Consider the following 21,691-nt stretch of genomic DNA (forward strand, 5'->3'; position numbering starts at 1 on the left):
GAAGAGTATTTCCAACCTGCTGAATACAACCAGATGTTTAACCCTGTGAGATGAATCCATACATCAAAAATCCTTTTCACAGATAGCTTCTTTCTAGTTTTTATCTGGGAATCTTTGATTTTTCACCATAAACCTTAATGGGCTTTCAAATATCCCTTCACAGATCCTACAGGAAGAGTGTTTCCAATTTGCTGAATCAAAAGAATTGTTTAACTGTGTTAGATAAATCCACACATCACAAAACAGTCTCACATGTAGCTTCTTTCTAGTTTTTATCTGAGGACACTCCGTTTTTCATGTTAGACCTCAATGGGCTCCCAAAAGTCCCCTCACAGATACTACAAGAAGAGTGTTTCCAACCTACTGAAACAAAAGACAGGTTTAACACATTGAGATGAATCCACACATCACAAAATGGTTTCATAGATAGCTTCTGTCTAGCCTTTTTCTGAGGATATTTGCATTTGCACCAGAAGGCTCAATTGGCTCCCTAATGTCGATTTGGAGATACCTCAAGAAGAATTTTTCCAACCTGCTGAATCAAAAGAAAGATTTAACTCTGTGAGATGAATCCACACATCACAAAGAAGTTTCATAGATAGCTTCTTTCTAGTTTCTATCTGAGGATATTCAGTTTTTCCCCATAGGCCTCAATAGGCTCTAAAATGTCTATTTGCAGATATTATAAGAAGAATGTTTCCAAACTGCTGAATCAAAAGAAAGATTTAACTGTGTGAGATGAATCCATACATCTGAAAGAAGTTTCACAGATAGATTCTTTCTAGTTTTAATCTAGGGATTTTCGATTTTTCACCGTAGGCCTCAATGGGCTCCAAAATAGCCCTTCACAGACACTACAGATAGCATGTTTCCAACTTGCTGAATCAAAGGAAGGTTTTATCTCTCTGAGATAAATCCACACATCAGAAAGCAGATTCACAGATAGCTTGTTTGTATTTTTATCTACAGATAATCTGTTTTTCACAATAGGCCTCAATGGGCTCCCAAATATCCCTTCACAGATTCTACAAGAAATGTGTTTCCAACCAGCTGAAAAAAATAAAATGTTTAACCCTGTGAGGTGAATTCACATATCAAAAAGCAGTTTCACAGATAACTTATTTCTAGTTTTTTTCTGAAGATATTCAGTTTTTCACTCTATGCCACAATAGGCTCCCAAATGTCCAATTGCAATTACTACAAGAAGAGAGTTTCTGGCCAGGCACAGTGGCTCATGCTTGTAGCCCCAGCACTTTGGGAGGCTGAGGCGAGTGCATCACGACGTCAGGAGATCGAGACCATGGTGAAACCCCGTCTCTACTAAAAATACAAAAAAAAAATTAGCCGGGCGTGGTGGTGGGTGCCTGTAGTCCCAGCTACTCAGAGAGGCTGAGGCAGTAGGATGGTGTGAACCCAGGAGGCGGAGCTTGCAGTGAGCCGAGATTGCACCACTGCACTCCAGCCTGGGTGACAGAGCGAGACACCATCTCAAAAAAAAAAAAAAAGAAGAGTGTTTCCAACCTGTTTAATAAAAAGAAAGTTTAAACTATGTGATTTGAATTCACATATCACAAATCAGTTTTACAGATAGATCCCTTCTAGTATTTATCTGGGGATATTCTCCTTTTCATAGCAGGTTTCAATGGGATCCCAAATGTCCTTTTGCAGTTTCTACAAAAAGAGTGTTTCCAACCTGCTGAATAATAAAAAAGGTTTAACTCTGTGTGATGAATCCACATTTCAAAAGCAGTTTCACATATAGCATCTTTTTAGTTTTTATCTGGGGATATTATTTTTTTCACATTAAGCCTCAATGGGCTCCCAAATGCCCCTTTGCAGATTCTGCAAAAAGAGTGTTTCCAACCTGCTGAATAAAAAGTATAGTTTAACACTGTGAGGTGAATCCACACATAACACAGCAATCTCACAGATAGCTTCTTTCTAGTTTTTATCTGGGGATATTCTGTTTTACAACCTAGGCCTCAATGGGATCCAAAATATCCCTTCACAGATTCAAAAAGAAAAGTTTTCCCAATTTGCTGAATCCAAAGAAAGGTTTAACACATTGAAATGAATCCACACATCACAAAGCAGTCTCACTGATAGCTTCTTTCTGGTTTTTATTTGGGAATATTCAGTTATTCACCATAGGACTTTATGGGCTTCCAAATGTCCCTTAGCTTATTCTACAAGAAGAGTGTAACCAACCTGCGGAAACAAAAGAAAGGTTTAACACATTGAGATGAATCCACAAATCACAAAGCAGTTTCACAAATAGCTTCTTTCTAGTTTTTAACTGAAGATACTTTGTTTTTCACCTTAGGCCTGAATAGGCTCCAAAATGTCCTTTTGCAGATACTACAAGAAGAGTGTTTATAACCTACTGAATGAAAAGAAATGTTTATCTCTGTGTCATGAATCCACACATCAGAAAGTAGTTTCACAGACAGCTTCTTTCTTTTCTTTATCTGGGGATATTCAGATTTTCACCACAGGCCTCAATGGGCTCCCAAATATTCATTCACAGATTCTACAAAAAGAGTGTTTCCATCCTGCTGAATCACAAAAAAGGTTTAACTCTGTGAGATGAATCCACAATTTGAAAGCAGTTTCACAGACAGCACCTTTTTATTTTTTATCTGGGGATATATGGTTTTTCACCGTAGGCCTCAATGGGCTCCCAAATGCCCTTTCACAGATACTACAAGAAATGTGTTTCTAACCTACTGAAATAAAAGAAAGATTTAACACATGGAGATAAATCCACGCATCACACAGCAGTTTCCTGGATAGCTTCATTCTAGTTTTTATCTGAGGATATTTGGTATTTCATCATAGGCCTCAATAAGCTCCCAAATATCTATTTGCAGATACTATAAGAAGAATATTTCCAACCTGCTGAATCAAAAGAAAAGTTTAACTCTTTGAGATGAATCCGCACATGAGAAAACAGATTTACAGATAGCTTGTTTGTATTTTTTTATCTGGGGATAATCTGTTTTTCACCATAGGCATCAATGGGCTCCCAAATATCCCTTCACAGATTCTATAAGAAGTGTGTTTCTAACCAGCTGAAAAAAAATCAAAGGTTTGACACTGTGATATGAATCCACACATCACACAGCAGTTTCACAGATAGCTTCTTTCTAGTTTTTATCTAAAGACATTCAGTTTTTCACCATAGGCCACCATAGGCTCCCAAATGTCCAATTTCAGTTGCTACAAGTGTGTTCCCAACCTGCTGAATAAAAATTGAGTTTCAACTGTGTGAGATGAACCCACATATCACTAAGCAGTTTCACAGATAGCTTCTTTCTGGTATTTACCTGGGGATAATCTGTTTTTCATAGTAGGCTTCAATGGGATCCCAAATGTCCTTTCACAGTTTCTACAAAAAGAGTGTTTCCAACCTGCTGAATCATAAAAAAAGATTCAACTCTGTTTGATGAATCCATACTTCAAAAGCAGGTTCACAGGTAGCATCTTCTTAGTTTTTATCTGGGGATATTCGGTTTTTCACAATAGGCGTCAATGGGTTGCCAAATGTCCTTTTGCAGATAGTACAAAAACAGTGTTTCCAAACTGCCACATCAAAAGAATCTTTTAACTCTGTGAGATGAATCCATACATAACAAAGCAATCTCACAGATAGATTCTTTCTAGTTTTTATCTGGGGATTTTCAGTTTTTCAGCCTAGGCCTCAGTGGGATCCCAAATATCCCTTTGCAGATTCTTTAAGAAAAGTTTTTCCAATTTTCTAAAACCACAGAAAGGTTTAACACATTAAGATGAATCCACATATCACAAAGAAATTTCATAGATGCTTCTTTCTAGTTGTTATCTAAGGATATTTGATTTTTCACCACAGACACTAATAGGCTCCCAAATGCCCCTTTGTAGATTCTACAAGAAGAGTACTTCCAATCTGGTGAACCAAAAGAAAAGTTTACCTCTGTGAGATAAATCCAGACATCAAAAAGCACTTACACTGAAAGCTTCTTCTCAGTTTTTAACTGGAGATATTTGGTTTTTCACAGTTGACTTCAATGGGCTCCCAAATTTCCCTTTGCAGATTCTACAAAAACAGTGTTTCCAACCTGCTGAATCAAAAGAATGGCTTATCTCTTTGAGATGAATCCACGAATCACAAAGCAGTTTCACAGATAGCTTCTTCCTAGTTTTTATCTGGGGATATTCAGTATTTTCATAGTAGGCCTCAAAGAGCTCCCAAATGTCCCTTTGCAGATTCTACAAAAAGAGTGTCTCCTACCTGCTGAATCAAAAGAAATGTTTAATTCTGTGAGATGAATCTACACAACACAAAACAGTTTCATAGATAGCTTCTTTCTAGTTTTTATCTGGGGATATTTGGCTTTTCACCATAGGCCTTAATGGGTTCCCAAATGTCCCTTTGCGTATCCTACAACAAGAGTGTTTCCAACCTGCTGAAATAAAAGAAACGTTTATCATGTGAGATGAATCCACCTATAACAAAGCAGTTTCACAGAGAGCTTCTTTCTAGTTTTTATCTGGGGACGTTTGTTTTTTCACCATAGGTCTCAATGGGCTCCTATATTTGTCATCGCATATTCTACAAGAAGGGTGTTTTCAACCTCCTGAATCAAAAGAAATATTTAACTCTGTGAGGTGAATCTACACTATCTACACTTCAAAAGCAGTATCACAGATAACTTCTTTTTAGTTTTTATCTGGTGATTCTTAGTTTTGCAGAGTAGGCATCAATGGGCTCCCAAATGTCCCTTCCCAGATTCTACAAGAAGAGCGTTTCCATCCTGGTGAAACAAAATAAACGTTTAACACTGAGATGAATCCACATATCACAAAGCACTTTCACAGATAGTTTCTTTCTCTTTTTTATCTGGGAATAATCAGTTTTTCATAGTAGGCATTAATGGGCTCCCAAATGTCCTTTCACAGATTCTACACGGAGAGTATTTCCAACCTGATGTATCAAAAGAAAGGTTTAACTCTGTTAGATGAATTCAAACTTCACAAAGCAGTTTCAGAGATAGCTTCTTTCTAGTTTATATCTGGGGATGTTTCATTTTTCACCGTAGGCCACAAAAGGCTCCCAAATGTCCATTTACAGATACTGCAGGAACAGGGTTTCCACCCTGCTGAATGAAAAAAAAGTTTAACTCTGTGAGATGAACCTACACATCTGAAAGCAGTTTCACAGGTAGCTTCTAATTAGTTTTTATTTGGTGATATTCAGTTTTAAATCATAGGCCTCGGGGGCTCCCAAATGTCACTTCACAGATTCTATAAGAAGAGTGTTTCCAACCTGCTGAATTAAAAGAAAAGTTTAAGTCTGTGAGATGAATTTACACGTCACAGAGCAGTTTCACAGAGAGTTTCCATCTACTTTTTATCTGAGTATATATTTTTTTTCACAGTAGGACTCCATAGGCTCCCAAATGTCCTATCGCAGAATCTATAAGAGTGTTTTCAACCTGCTATAACAAAAAAAGGCTTAATTCTGTGAGACGTATCCTCAGATCAAAAAAGCAGTTTCACAGATAGCTTCTTCTTAGCTTTTCTCGAGAGATATTCGGTTTTCCACAGTATGCCCCAATTATCCCCCAAATGTCCCCTCACGGATTCTACAAAAAGTTTTTCAAACCTGCTGAATCAAAAGAATGCTGTACCTCTGTGAGACGAATCCACACGTCACAAAGCAGTTACACAGATAGCTTTTTACAAGTTTATATCTGGGGATATTTCGTTTTTTATTTCAGGACTCAATGGTCTCCCAAATGTCCCTTCACAGGTTCTACAAGAATAGTATTTCAACATGCTGAAATAAAATAATGGTTTAACTCTGTGAGATGAATCCACACATCAGAAAGCAGTTTCACAGATAGGATTTTTCTCCTTTTTTTTCTGCAAGAAAAATGTTTCCAACATGCTGATTCAAAAGAAAGTTTTAAATCTGTGATGTGAATTCACACATCACAGTTAGTTTCACCATAGTTTCTTTCTACTTTTTATCTGGGGATATTTGTTTTTTCACCATAGGCCTCAATGGTTGACCAAATTTCCCTTCAAAGTTTCTACAAGAACAGTGTTTCTAACCTGATGAAACAAAAGAAAGGTTTAACACTGTGAGATGAATGCACACAACACAAAACAGTTTCACAGATAGCTTCTTACTCATTTTTATCTGAGATTATTTGATTTATCACCATAGGCCTCAATAGTCTCCTAAATGTACATTCATATATACTACACCAAAAGTGTTTCCAACCTGCTGTATCAAAAGAATGGCTTAACTCTGTGAGATCAATCCAAACATGAGAAAGCAGTTTCACAGAGAGATTTTTTTTAGTTTTTATCTGTAGATATTTGGTTTTTCATTACAGGCCTCAATGGGCTCCCAAATGTCCCTTTGCACATTCCACAAGAAGAGTGTTTCCAACCTGCTGAAAGAAATGTTTAACATATTGAGATGAATCCACACATCACAAAGCAATTTCACAAATAGCTTCTTTCTAGCTTTTGTCTGGGAATATTTGGGAATCTTCACAGGTTTTACAAGAAAAGTGTTTCCAACATGCTGAATCAAAAGAACTTTTAACTCTGTGAGATGAATCCACCCATCAGAAAGCAGTTTCACAGATAGCTTCTTTCTATTTTTTATCTAGGTATATTGGATTTTTCACAATAGGCCTCAATGAGCTTCCAAATGCTTCTTCACAGCTTCTACAAGCAGAGTGTTTTCAACCTGCTGAATCAAAAAAAAGGTTTAAATCTGTCAGATGAATCCACATATCACACAGTGGTTTCACAGATTGCTTCTTCCTAGTTTGTGTCTGGGGATATTCAGTTATTCACCAAAGGCCTCAATGGGCTCCCAAATTTCCCTTCACACATTTTACAAAAAGAGTGTTTCCAAACTACTGAGTTAAAAGAATGGTTTAACATTGTGAGATGAATCCACACATAACAAAGCAGGTTCATAGATACCTTTTTCTAGTTTTTATCTGGGGATAATCTCTTTTTCAACATAGGCCTCAATGGTCTGCCAAATGTTTCTTTACAGATTCTACAAGAGGAGTGTTTCCAACCTGATCTAACAAAAGAAAGGTTTAACTCTGTGATATTAATCCACAGATCAGAAAGCAGTTTCACAGATAGCTTCTTTCTAGTTTTTATCTCTGGATATTTGGTTTTCACCAAAGAGCACAATGGACTCCCAAATGTTTCTTTGCAGATTCTACAAGAAGAGTGTTTCCAACCTGATGGATCAACAGAAAGGTTTAACTCTTTGAGATGAAGCCACGCATCACAAAGCAGTTTCACAGATGGCTTCTTTCTAGTTTTTATCTGGGGATAATCTGTTTTTCACCATAGCCCTAATGGGCTATGAATTGTACCTTCGGAGTTTGTACAAAAAGAGTGTTTCCAACCTGCTGAATCAAAAGAAATATTTAACTCTGAGAGGTGAATGCACACATCAGAAAGCAGTTTCACGGATTGCTTCTTTCTATGTTTTATCTGACTATTCGGTTTTTTACAGTAGGCCTCAATTGGCAAAGAGTGTTTTAAACTTGGTGTATAAAAAGAATATTTTACCTCTTTGAGATTAATCCACACATCACAAAGCACTTTCACAGATAGCTTCTTTCTTGTATTTATGTTGGGATGTTCGGTTTTTCACTATAGGCCTCAATGGGCTCTCAAATGTCCATTCGCAGATTGTACAAGAAGAGTGTTTCCAACCTGCTGGATCAAAAGAACAGTTTAACTCTGTGAGATGAATCTACACATCACAAAGCAGTCTCACAGATAGGTTCTTTCTAGTTTTTATCTAGGGATATTCTGTTTTTCACCACAGGCCTCAATAGGCTCCCAAATGTCTCGTCGCAGATTATAGAAGAAGAATTTTTCCAACCTGCTAAAACAAAAGAAAGGTTTAACACATTGAGCCGAATACACACATCACAAAGAAGCTTTACAGATAGCTTTTTTTCTAGTTTTTATCTGAGGATAGTCCGTTTTTCACCTTAATCCTCAGTAGGCTCCAAAATGTCCATTTGCAGTTACTACAAGAAGAGTGTTTCCAACCTGCTGAATCAAAAGAAAGTTTTAACTCCCTGAGATGAATCCACAAATCAGAAAGCAGCTTCACAGATAGCTTCCTTCTAGCTTTTATATGGGGATATTTTGTGTTTCATCATAGGCCTAAATGGGCTTCCAAAAGTCGCTTCACATATTCTACAAGAAGAGTGTTTCCAACCTGCTGAATCAGAGGAAGTTTTAAAACTGGTGTTGTGAATCCACACATCACAAAACAGTTTTGCGGATTGCTTCTTCTTAGTTTTTATCTGTGGATATTCAGTTTTTCAGATTAGGCCTCAATATGATCCCAAATGTCCCTTTGCAGATTCTACAAAAACAGTGTTTCCAACCTCCTAAAGCAAAAGAATGGTTTAACTCTGTGAGATGAATCCTCACATTTCAAAGCAGTTTCACAGGTAGATTCTTTCTACTTTTCATTTTAGGGTATTCAGTTTTTCTTTACAGGCATGAATGGTCTCCAAATTTTTCCTTCACAGATTTTACAAGAGGAGTGTTTCCAACCTGCAGAATCAAAATAATAGTTTAACTCTGTGAGATGAATCCACACATCACAAAGTAGTTTCACAGATGGCTCTTTCTAGTTTTTATCTGGGGATATTCGGTTTTTCACCATAAGCCTTGATGGTCTCCCAACTGTCCCTTCACAGATTCTACCAGTAGGGGTTTCCAACCTGATGATTCAAAAGAAAGGTTTAACTCTGTGAGGTTAATACAACACATCACAAAGCAGTTTCACAGATAGCTTCTTAGTTTTACCTGGGGATATTCTGTTTTTCACTGTAGGCCTCAATGGGCTCCCAAATATCCCTTCACAGATTCTACAAAATTACTGTTTCCAAGTTGCTGAATGAAAAGAATGTTTTAACTCTGAAGGGTGAATCCACACATCACAAAGCAGTTTCACATATAGCTTCTTTCTCGTTTTTATCTGGGTATATTCCGTTTTCCACCATAGGCCTCAATGGGGATTTGAAATAACCCATCACAGATTCTACAAGAAGACTGTTTCCAACCTGCTGAGAGAAAAGAAAATTTAACACAGCAAGACGAATCCACACATCAGAAAGCAGTTTCACCGATAGCTTTTTTCCAGTTTTTATCTGCGAATGTTTTTTTCACCGTAAGCGTCAATAAGCTCCCAAATGTCCACTCACAGATACTACAAGAAGAGTGTTTCCAACCTGCTGAATCAAAACCAAGGTTTAATTCTGTGAGATGAATCCACACATCACAAAGCAATTTCACAGATAGCTTATTCTTTACCTGGGGATATCAGTTTTTCACAGTAGGCCTCAATGGATTTTCACATGTCCCTTCACAGATTCTACAAAGAGCTTTTCCACCTTGATGAATCAAAAGAATGGTTTAACTCTGAAAGGTGAATCCACACATCACAAAGCAGTTTTACAGATAGCTTATTTCTAGTTTTTTCTGGGGATATTCACCATAAGCCTCAATGGTCTCCCAAATGTCCCTTTGCAGATTCTACAAAAAGAGTGTTTCCAAACTGCTCAAATGAAAGAAAAGTTTAACACATTGAGATGAATCCACACGTCACAAAGCAGATTCACAAATAGCTTCTTTCTAGTTTTTAATCTGAGGATATTTTGTCTTTCACCATAGGCCTAAATTGGCTCCCAAATGTCCATTCACAAATTCTACACGAATAATGTTTCCAACATGCTGAAGCAATAGAAAGTTTTAACTCTGTGAGATGAATCCATAAATAAGAAAGCAGGTTCACAGATCGCTTCTTTCTAGTTTTTATCTGGAGATATTTGGTTTTTCACCGTAGGTCTCCATGGTCTCCCAAACGTCCCTTTGCAGATTCTACAAGAAGAGTGTTTCCAACCTGCTGAATCACAAGAAAGGTTAATTCTGTGAGATGAATCCACTCTTCACAAAGCAGTTTTTCCAATAGATTCTTTCCAGTTTTTATCAGTGGATATTCAAGGGTTTCCTATAGGCCTGAGCTACATCCCAAACATCCTTTCCAAGTTTCTATTAACAGAGGGTTTCTATCCTGCTAAATTAAAAGAAATGTTTAACTCTGTGTGATCAATACACACATCACAAAGCGGCTTCCCAGATAGCTTCTTTCTAGTTTTTATTGGTGGATATTCAGTTGTTCAGTATAGGCATCAATGGGCTCCCAAATGTCCCTTTGCAGATTCTACAGAAAGAATTTTTCCAACCTGGTGAATCAAAAGAAATGTTTATCTCTGTGAGATGAATACATACATCACCAACCTGTTTCACAGATAGCTTCTTTCCAGTTTTTGTATGGGGATATTTGTTTTTTTCATAATAGGTTTCAATGCGCTCCTTAATGTCCCTTCACAGATTCTACATAAGAGGGTTTCCATCCTGCTGAATCAGAAAAATGTTTAACTCTGTGCGATGAAATCAAACAGTTTCACAGATAGCTTCTTTCTACCTTTTATTGGCAGATATACAGTTTTTTATTATAGGCCTCATTATTGTGTTCCCAAATGTCCCTTCAGAGATGCTACAAACAGTGTTTCCAACCTACTGAGACAAAGGAAAAGCTGATATGTGTGAGATGGATTCACACATTGCAAAGCAGTTTCACAGATAGCTTCTCTCTAGTTTTGGTTGGAGTATATTCGGTTTTTCACTGTAGGACTCTATAGGAACCCAAAAGTCCCTTTGCATATTCTATATTTGAATGTTTCCAACCTGCTCAATCAAAAGAAAGGACTAACTCTGTGAGATAAGCCCACATATCTCAAAGCAGTTTCACAGATAGATTCTTTCTAGTTTTAATTGTGGAATATTCAGTTTTTCACTATGGCCCTATATGGGATCACAAATTTTTTTTTGCAAATGCTACAAAAAGGGTGTTTCCAACTGGCTGAATCACAAGAAAAGTTTAACTCTGTGAGATGAATCCACACAACACAAAACATTTTCACATATAGCTTCTTTTTAGCTTTGATCTGCAGATATTTTTTTCTTCATTATTGGCCTCAATGGGCTCCCATATGTCCCTTCTTAAATTCTACAAAGAGTGTTTCCAACTTGCTGAATCAAAAGAAAGATTTAGCTTTGTGACATGAATTCACACTTAACAAAACATTTTAACAAACTGTGTCTTTCTAGTTTTTATCAGAAAATTTTGGTTTTCATTGCAGGCCTAAATGTGCTCCCTAATGTCCCTTCTCATATTATACAAAAAGTGTGCTTCCAATTTTATGAATCAAAAAAAGGTTTAACTCTGTGAAATGAAGCCACACATCACAAAGAGGTTTCACAGATAGCTTCTTAATGGTTTTTATTGGAAGATATTCAGTATTTTGCTGTAGGCCTCAATGAGCTTCCAAATGTCCCTTCGCATATTTTACAAACAGAGTGATTCCAAACTGCTGAATCAAAGAAAGATTTAACTCCATGAGATGAATCCACACATCACAAAGTGGTTTCACAGACAGCTTCTTTCTTGTTTTTATTCACAAACATTCAGTTTTTCAATGTAGCCCTCAATGACTTCCCAAAAGTCCCTTTGCATATTCTACAAAAAGAGTGTTTCCAACCTGCTGAATCAAAAGAAAGTTTTAACTCTGTGAGATCAATCCACAGATTGAAAAGTGATTTCAAAAGTACCTTCTTTAAAGTTTTTATCAGGGGATATTCATATTTTCACTATAGGCCTCAATGGGCTCCCAAATGTCCTGTCCCAGATTCCACAAACAGATTGTTTCCAACCTCTTGAAAACAAAGACAGGTTCAACTGTATGAGATGAATCCAACATCACAAAGTGGTTTCACAGATAGCTTCCTTCTAGTTTTTATTGGGGGATATTCAGTTTTTCACTGTGGTCCTCAAAGGTCTCCCAAATGTCCCTTCTCAAATTCTACAAAAAGAATGTTTCCAACATCCTGAATCAAAAGACAGGTTTAACTCCGTGAGATGAATCCACACATCACAAAGCAGTTTCACAGATAGCTTCTTTTTAATTTTTATTGGTAGGTATTCGGAATTTTACTATAGGCCTCCATGGGCTCCGAAATTTCTCTTCAGAGATTCTACAAACAGAGTGTTTCCAACCTGCTGAATCAAAAGAAAGGTTTAACCCTGTGAGCTGAATGCAGGCAATGCAACGCAGTTTCACAGATACTTTCTTCTAGTTTTTATCGGGGGATATTCCCTTTTTCACTATAGGCCTTATTGGGCTCCCGAATGTAACTTTGCAGATTCTACTAACAAAGAGTTTCCAACCTGCTGAAACAAAAAACACATTTAACTCTGTGAGATGAATCCATACATCACAAAGCAGTTTCACAGATAGCTTTTTCTAGTTACTATTTGGGGACATCATTCGGTTTTTTACTATAGGCCTCAATGGGCTCCAAATTGTTTTATCCCATATTCTACAAACAAGGTGTTTCCAACTACTAAATCAAAAGTAAGGTTTAACTCTGTGAGGTGGAGCCACACACTGTGAAGCAGTTTCACAAATATGTTATTTCCTGATTTTATTGGGGAATATTTTGTTATTCATTATAGGCCTCAGTGGTGTCCCAAATGTCCATTCACAGATTCCATAAACAGAGTGTTTCCAACCTAATGCATCAAAACAAAGGTTTAACTCTGTCAGCTGAATGCACACATTGCACAGTAGTTTCGCAGATAGCTTATTTCTAGTTTTTATTCAGGGATATTCTGTTTTTCCCTGTAGTCCTCAAAAGTCTTCCAAATGTCCCTTCTCAGAGTCTACAAAAAGAGTGTTTCCAATGGTCCCCATCTTCTTGGAGTGCTTTAGGCTGGCCAGCAGCACTGGGAAGTGGAGTCATTGGTGTTCTTGTTTGTGAGCCTGTGGTGCGGCTCTGTGGGCTGGAACCTTAAAGATACCCACAATGTCTGAAAATGGTGATAATGAAAAGATGGCTGCCCTGGAGGCCAAAATCTGTCATCAAATTGAGGTTTAACCATCTAACAACAGACTTTAATGTAATTGTGGAAGCACTGAGCAAATCCAAGGCAGAACTCATGGAAATCAGTGAAGATAAAACTAAAATCAGAAGGTCTCCAAGCAAACCCCTACCTGAAGTGACTGATGAATATAAAAATGATGTAAAAAACAGACCTGCTTATATTAAAGGCTTCCCAACTGATGCAAATTTTGATGGCATAAAAGAATGGTTAGAAGATAAAGGTCAAGTACTAAATATTCAGATGAGAAGAACATTGCATAAAGCATTTAAGGGATCAATTTTTGTTGTGTTTGATAGCATTGAATCTGCTAAGAAGTTTGTACAGACCCCTGGCCAGAAGTACAAAGAAACAGACCTGCTAATACTTTTCTTTTTTTTTTTTTGAGACAGAGTCTCGCTCTGTCACCCAGGCTGGAGTGCAGTGGTGCAATCTCGGCTCACTGCAAGCTCCACCTCCCGGGTTCACGCCATTCTCCCACCTCAGCCTCTCCGAGTAGCTGGGACTACAGGAGCCCGCCACCGTGCCTGGCTAATTTTTTTTTGTATTTTTAGTAGAGACGGGGTTTCACCATGGTCTTGATCTCCTGACCTCATGATCCGCCTGCCTCGGCCTCCCAAAGTGCTGGGATTACAAGTGTGAGCCACTGCGCCTGGCCCAGACCTGCTAATACTTTTCAAGGGTAATTACTTTGCCAAAAAAATGAAGAAAGAAAACAAAATAAAGTGGAAGCTAAATTAAGAGCTAAACAGAGCAAGAAGCAAAACAAAAGTTAGAAGAAGATGCTGAAATGAAATCTCTAGAAGAAAAGATTGGATGCTTGCTGAAATTTTCAGGTGATTTAGATGACCAGACCTGTAGAGAAGATTTACACATACTTTTCTCAAATCATGGTGAAATAAAATGGATAGACTTCATCAGAGGAGCAAAAGAGGGTATTATTCTATTTAAAGAAAAAGCCAAGGAAGCATTGGGTAAAACCAAAGATGCAAATAACGGTAATCTGCAATTAAGGAACAAAGAAGTGACTTGGGAAGCACTAGAAGGAGAGGTGGAAAAAGAAGCCCTGAAAAAAATAATAGAAGACCAACAAAAAACCCTAAACAAATGGAAGTCAAAAGGTCACAGATTTAAAGGAAAAGGAAAGGGTAATAAAGCTGCCCAGCCTTGGTCTGGTAAAGGAAAAGTACAGTTTCAGGGCAAGAAAACGAAATTTGCTAGTGATGATGGACATGAAGAAAATGGTGCAACTGGACCTGTGAAAAGAGCAAAAGAAGAAACAGACAAAGAATAACCTGCATCCAAACAACAGAAGGCAGAAAATGGTGCTGGAGACAAGTAGTTCAGTAAACCAATTTTTTATTCATTTCAAATAGGTTTTAAACTACTTTTGTCTGCAGGGGCTTTTAAAATGAAAACTGAATTAGTTCCACTTCAATGTCCCCCTGTGAGAAAGGAAAAATTTTTTTGTTGTTTAACTTGTCTTTTTGTTATGCAAATGAGATTTCTCTGAATGTATAGTTCTGTTTGTGTTATTTCAGATGATTCAAATATCAAAAGGAAGATTCTTCCATTAAATTGCCTTTGTAATATGAGAATGTATTAGTAGAAACTAATAAAATATATACTATTTGAAAAAAAGAGTGTTTCCAACATCCTGAATCAAAAGACTGATTTAATTCTGTGAGATGAATCTACACATCACAAAGTAGTTTCACAGGTAGCTTCTTCTTAGTTTTTATCAGTGGATATTCAGTATTTCACTATAGGCCTCAATGGGCTCCAAAATATCTCTTCAGATATCCTATAGAGTGTTTCCAACCTGCCTAATCAAAAGACAGGTTTAAATCTGTGAGATGAATCCACACATCAAAAGTGGTTTCACAGACGGCTTCTTTCCAGTTTCATTGAGACATATATGGTTTTCCACTATAGTCCTCAATGGGCTCCAAATGACTTTTCACAGATTTTATGAAAGAGTGTTTCCAACCTGCTGAATCAAAAGAAATTTTTATGTCTGTGAGATGAATCCACACAATGCAATGCCGTTTCACAGGTACTTTCTTCTAGTTTTTATCAGGGTATAGTTTATTTTTCACTATAGCCCTCAATGGGCTCCCAAATATAACTTCACAGATTCTACTAACAGAGTGTTTCCAAACTGCTGAATCAAAAGAAAGGTTTAACTCTGTGAGACAAAATCACACACCACAATATGGCTTCAGAAATAGCTTCTTTCTATATTTTATTGGGGAATATTTTGTTATTCACTATAGTCCTCCATGTTGTCCCAAAAGTCCATTTGCAGATTCCATAAACAATTTTTTCAACCTGATGAATCAAAAGAAAGATTTAACTCTGTGAGTTGAATCCACACTTTGCAAAGTGGTTTCACATATAGTTTCTTTCTTTTTTATATCAGGAGATATATGGTTTTTTATTATAGGCCCCAGTGGGCTCTCAAATGTCACTTCACAGATTCTATAAAAAAAGTGTTTCCAACCTGCTGAATCAAAAGTCAGGTTTAACTTTATCACATGAATCCACACATTGGAAATCGGTTTCACAGATAGTTTCTTTCTAGTTTTTATTGGAGGATGTTTGGTTTTCCACTGTAGACCTCAAAGGTCTCCAAAATGCCTCTTCTCAGGTTCAACAAAAAGAGTGTTTCCAACTTCCTGAATCAAAAGACAGGTTTAACTCTGTGAGATAAATCCACACATCATTTACCTGTTTCACAGATAGCTTCTTTTTAGTTTTTACTGGTGGATATTTGATATTACACTACAGGCCCCAGTCAGCTCCCAAAGCTCTCTTCAGAGATACTACAGAGTGTTTCCAACCTGCTGAATCAAAAGAAAGTTTTAACTCTGTGAGATGAATCAATATATTGAAAAGCAATTTCACAGATAGTTTCTTCCTAGTTTTTATCAGGGGATATTCGATTTTTCACTGTAGGTTTCAAGGGGCCCCCAAATGCTTCTTCAAAGATGCTACAAAAAGTGTGTTTCCAACCTGCTGAATCCAAAGAAATGTTTAACTCTTTGAGATGAATCCACACTTTGCAACAAAGTTTCACAGATAGCTTCTTTAAAGTTTTCATCGAAGGATATTCAGTTTTTCACAGTAGGACTAAATGGGCTCCCAAATGTCCCTTCTCAGATTCCACAAAAAAAGTACTCCCAACCTGCTGAACTAAAATAAAGGTTTAACTCTCTGAGATGAATCCACACATTGCATGCAATTTCTGAGATAGCTTCTTTATTGTTTTTATCAGTGCATATTTTATTTTACTATAGGCTTCAATGTGATCCAAAATGTCTCTTCACAGATTCTACAAACAGAGTGTTTCCAACCCGCTATATCAAAAGAAAGGTTTACCTCTGTGAGATGAATCCACACAATGCAAAGCAGTTTCACAGGTAGCTTCACTCTAGTGTTTATCTGGGTATATTCAGTTTTTCATTATAGGCCTCAAAAGGCTCCCAAATGTTTCCTCCCATATTCTACAAACAGTGTTTCCAACCTGCTGAATCAAAAGACAAGTTTAACTCTGTGAGATGAATCCCCACATCACAAAGTGGTATTACACATAGCTTCTTTCTAGTTTTTATTAGGGTATATTCAGTTTTTCACTTCAGGCCTCAATGGGATTTTAAATGCCAATTCTGTTTCCACAAACAGAGTGTTTCCATCCTGCTGAATCAAAAGAAATGTTTAACTCTGGAAAATGAATCCACACATTGCAAAGTGGTTTCCCAGAGATAGCTTCTTTCTAGTTTTAATGATGGGATATTCAGTTTTTCCCTATAGTCTTCAATGGCCTCCCAAATGTCCCTTTGTAGATTCTACAAAAACTGTGTTTCCAACCTGCTAAATCAAAAGAATGTTTAATTCTGGGAGATGAATCCACACATCACAAAGCAGTTTCACAGATGATAGCTTCTTTCTTGCTTTTATTTGGGAATATTCGGTTTTTCACCATAGGCCTGAATGGGCTCTCAATGTCCCTTTGCAGATTCTACAAAATGATTGTTTCCAATCTCCTGAATCAAAGAAAGGTTTAACTCTGTGAGATGAATGCACATCTCACAAAGCTTGTTCACAGGGAGATTCCATCTAGTTTTATTGGGGGATAGTCTGTTTTTCACTGTTGACCTCAACTGACTTCCAAATATCCCTTTGCAGATTTTACAAAAAAGTATTTCCAACTTGCTGAATCAAAAGATTGGTTTACCTCTGAGAGATGGATCCACACATCGCAAAGCAGATTCCCAGATAGATTATTTTGAGTTTTTATCAGGGGTACTCAGTTTTGCATTTTAGGCTTCAGTGGGCTTTCACATGTCTCTTCACAGTTTCTACAAACACAGTGTTTCCAACCTATTGAACCAAAAGAAACATTTAACTCTGTGAGATGATTCTAAACATTGCAAAGAGGTTTCACAGACAGCTTCTTTGTAGTTTTTATCAGGGGATATACGATTTTTCAGTATGGGCCTCAATGCACCCACAAATGTCACTTTTCAGATTCTATAAAAAGAGTGTTTCCAACCTGCTGAATCAAAGAACAGTTTACTTCTTTGAGATGGATCCACAAATCACAAAGCAGCTTCAAAGATAGCATTTTTCTGGATTTTTTCAGAAGATGTTCTGTTTTTTACTACAGACCTCAATGGGCTAGAAAATATCACTTCACAGATTTTACAAAAATAGTGTTTCAAACTTGCAGAATCAAAAGACAGGTTTAACTCAGTGAGATGAATCCACACCCAACAAATCATTTTCACAGACAGCTTTTTTTCTACTTTTTATCGAGGGATATTTGGTTTTGAATGATAGGCCTCAATGGGCTCCCAAATATCTCTTTACAGATTCTCCAGAGTGTTTCCAACCTGCTTAGTCAAAAGGAAGGTTTAACTCTGTGAGATAAATCTACACATTGAAATGTGGTTTCACATATAGCTTCTTTCTAGTTTTTATCAGGGGATATTCAGGTTTTCAGTGTTGGCCTCAGTGTCTCTCAAGTGTCCCTTCACAGATTCTACAGAGTGTTTCCAACCTGCTGAATCAAAAAAAAATAAGATTTAAATCTGTGAGATGAATCCGCACATCACAAAGTGGTTTCACAGATAGCTTCTTTCTAGCATATATCAGGAGATATTATTTTTTTAACTATAGTCCTCAATGGGCTCCCAAATTACCCTTCCCAGATTCTACAAACAGAGTGTTTCCAACCTGCTGAATCAAAAGACAGGTTTAACTCAGTGAGGTGAATCCAAACATCACACAGTGGTTTCACAGTAGCTCCTTTGAAGTTTTTATCGGGGATATTCCATTTTTCCCTGTAGGCCTCATTTGGCTACCAAATGTTTCTTTGCCAATTTTACAAAAAGAGTCTTTTCAACCTGCTGAATCAAAAGACAATTTTAAATCTGTGAGATGAATCCCCACATCACAAAGCTGTTTCACAGATAGATTCTTTCTACTTTTTATCTGGGGATATTCCATTTTTCACTGTAGGCCTCAGTGGTCTCCAAACTGTCCCTTTGTAGTTTCTACAAAAAGAATGTTTAGCTGGAATCAAAGAAATGTTTAACTCTATGAGATGAATCCACACATTGCCAAGAAGTTTCACAGATATCCTCTTTCTTGTTTTTATCAAGGGATATTTTGTTTTTCTCTCTAGGCTTCAATGGGCTCCCAAGTGTCCCTTCACAGATTCTACATGAAGAGTGTTTCCAACCTGATGAATCAAAATAAAGGTTTAATTCTGTGAGGTGAATTCATGTATCATGAAGCAGTTTCACAGGTAGCTTCTTTCTAGTTTTTGCCACAGGATAGTCAGATTTTCACTAAAGTCTCAGTAAACTCTAAAATATCCCTTCAAAGATTCTGCAAAGAAAAATGTGTTTACAACCTGCTGATATAAAAGAAAGGTTTAACTTTGTGAGCTGAATCCACACATTGCAAAGCAGTTTCACAGATAGGTTCATTCATGTGCTTATCATGGGATATTTGGTTTTTCTCCATAGGCCTCAGTGGGCTCAGAAATGTCTTTTTGCAGATTCTACAAAAAGAATGTTTCCAACATACTGAATCAGAAGAAAGTGTTAACTCTGTGGGGTGAATGCACAAATTACAAAGCAGTTTAACAGACAGCTAATTTTTATTTTTTTATCATGATATTCAGTTTTATAACTACACACATTTATGAGCTCTGAAATATCCCTTTGCATATTCTGCAAAAGCAGTGTTTTCAACCTGCTGAATCACAAGGAAGTTTTAATTCTGTGAGCTGAATACACACATCCAAAGCAGTTTCACAGGTAGGTTCTTGCTGGTTTTTATCATGGGAAGTTCATTTTTTCGCTACAGACCTCAGTGGACACCGAAATATCCCTTCTCAGATTCTGCAACAAATGTGTTTTCAACCTGCTGAATCAAAAGAAAGTTTAAATCTGTGAGCTGAATCACACATAACCAAGCGGTTTCACAGATAGCTTCTTTGTAGTTGTTATTGCAGGATATTTCTTGTTGTCCCTACAGGCCACTGTGTGCTTCAAAATGTCTTTTTGCAGATTCTGAAAAAAGGGTGTTTCCAACCAGGTCCATCAGAAGAAAGTTTTAACTCTGTGAGCGGACTCCAACATCATAAAGCATTTTCATGGATAGCTTCTTTCTACTTTTTATCTCAGGATATTCAGTTTTTAACTATAAGGCTCAATGGACACAGAAATGTCGCAGTTTCTACAAAAAGAGTGTTTCCACCCTGCTGAATCAAAAGAAAGGTCTAACTCTGAGCTGAATCCACAAATGCAAAGCAGTTTCACAGATAATCTCTTTCTAGTTATTATCACAAGATATTTGGTTTTTCACTATAGGCCTCAGTTGGCTTTGAAATGTCTCTTCACAGATTCTACAAAAAGAGTGTTTCCAACCTGCTGAATCAAAAGAAAGTTTTAACTCTGTGAGATGAATCCACACATCACAAACCAGTTTCACAGATAGCGCTTTTGAGTTTTTCTGGAGGTATATTCTGTTTTCTACTATAGGCCTCAGTGGGCTCCAAAATGTCCCTTCACAGATTTTGTAAACAGAAGTGTATACCTTCTGCTTAATCCAAAGAATTGTTAAACTCTGTGAGGTGAAACCACTCGTCAAAAAGCAGTTTCACAGACAGCTTCTTTCTAGTTTTTAGCACAAGATATTCAAATTATCACTATAGGCCTCAGTGGGCTTCAAAATGTCTCTTTGCAGTCTCTGCAACAAGAGTGTTTCCCATCTGATTAATCAAAAGATAGATTTAACTCTGTGAGGTGAATCCACATCTCAAAGCAGTTTCACAGATAGCTTCTTTCTAGTTTTTGTTGTGGGGTATTCTATATTTCTCTCAGGTCTCTGTGGACTCTGAAATATTTCTTTGCAGATTCTTCGAAAAAAGTGTTTCCAACATGCTGAATATTCGGTTTTTCAGTGTAGACCTCAGTGGGCTCTGAAATGTCCTTTGTCAGATTATACAGAAACAGTGTTTCCAACATGCTGAATAAAAAGACAGTTTTAACTCTGTGAGATGAATGCACACGTTGCAAAGTGTTTTCACAGATAGCTTCTTTTTAGTTTTTTGGCAGGTTAATTGGTTTTTCACTATAGGCCTCAGTGGGCTTTGAACTGTTTCTCCAGAGATTCCATAAAAAGATTGTTTGGAATCTTTACTGAATGAAAATAAATATTTAACTTTGTTAGCTGAATTCACTATAACAAAGCAGTTTCACAGATAGCTTCTTTATAGTTCTTATTGCAAAATATTAGCATTTTTAATATAGGCCTCTGGGGGCTGGTAAATATCCTTTCACAGATTTTGTGACAAGAATGTTTTCCACCTGCTGAATCAAAGCATAAGTTTAACATGTGAGCTGAATCTACACATGACCAAGCAGTTTCCCAGATATCTTATTTCTGTTTTTTATTGCAGGATATTAAGTTTTTCACTATTGGCCTCAGAGGGCTCCAAAATGTTTCTTCACAGATTCAACAAAAAGAGTGTTTTCATTCTCTGAATCAAACGAAAGTTTTAATTATGTGAAATGAATCCACACATCACAAAATAGTTTCAGAGATAGATTTTTTCTAGTTTTAACAGTGGGATATTTTGATTTTCACTGTAGGCCTCAGTGAGCTCTGAAATTTCCCTTCGCAGATTCCGCAAAAAGAGAGTTTCCAAAATGCTGAATGAGAGAAAAAGTTTATCTCTGTGAGTTGAATTCACACATCACATAGCTGTTTCACAGTTAGTTTCTTTCTAGTTGTTATCACGGGATATTTGGTTTTTATCTATAGGCCTCAGTGGGCAGTGAAATGTCTGTCCCTTGCAGATTCTACAACAAAAGTATTTCCAACCTGCTGGATCAAAAGAAAAGTATAACTCTGAGAGTCGAATCCACATCATTGCAAACTGTTTCAATGATAGATTCTTGCTAGATTTTATTTGAGATATTAGGTTTTTAACTATAGTCCTCAGGGACCCCTAAATGTCCCTTTGCAGATTTTGCAATGAGAGAGTTTCCAACCTGCTGAATCAAAAGAAAAGTTTAACTCTTTTGGTGAAGCCACACATCATAAAGTTGTTATGCA

The 21,691-nt window shown here is 37.0% G+C and overlaps 1 pseudogene; it reads left to right on the forward strand.

Annotated features, from left to right (window-relative positions):
• Positions 1 to 12,956: 12,956 nt before the first annotated feature.
• LOC129475527 (lupus La protein-like) lies at positions 12,957 to 14,494 on the forward strand (annotated as a pseudogene).
• The last annotated feature ends 7,197 nt before the right edge of the window (positions 14,495 to 21,691 follow it).

This window comes from Symphalangus syndactylus, chromosome X (assembly GCF_028878055.3).
Source record: "Symphalangus syndactylus isolate Jambi chromosome X, NHGRI_mSymSyn1-v2.1_pri, whole genome shotgun sequence".
In the NCBI taxonomy this organism is placed as follows: Eukaryota; Metazoa; Chordata; class Mammalia; order Primates; family Hylobatidae; genus Symphalangus; species Symphalangus syndactylus.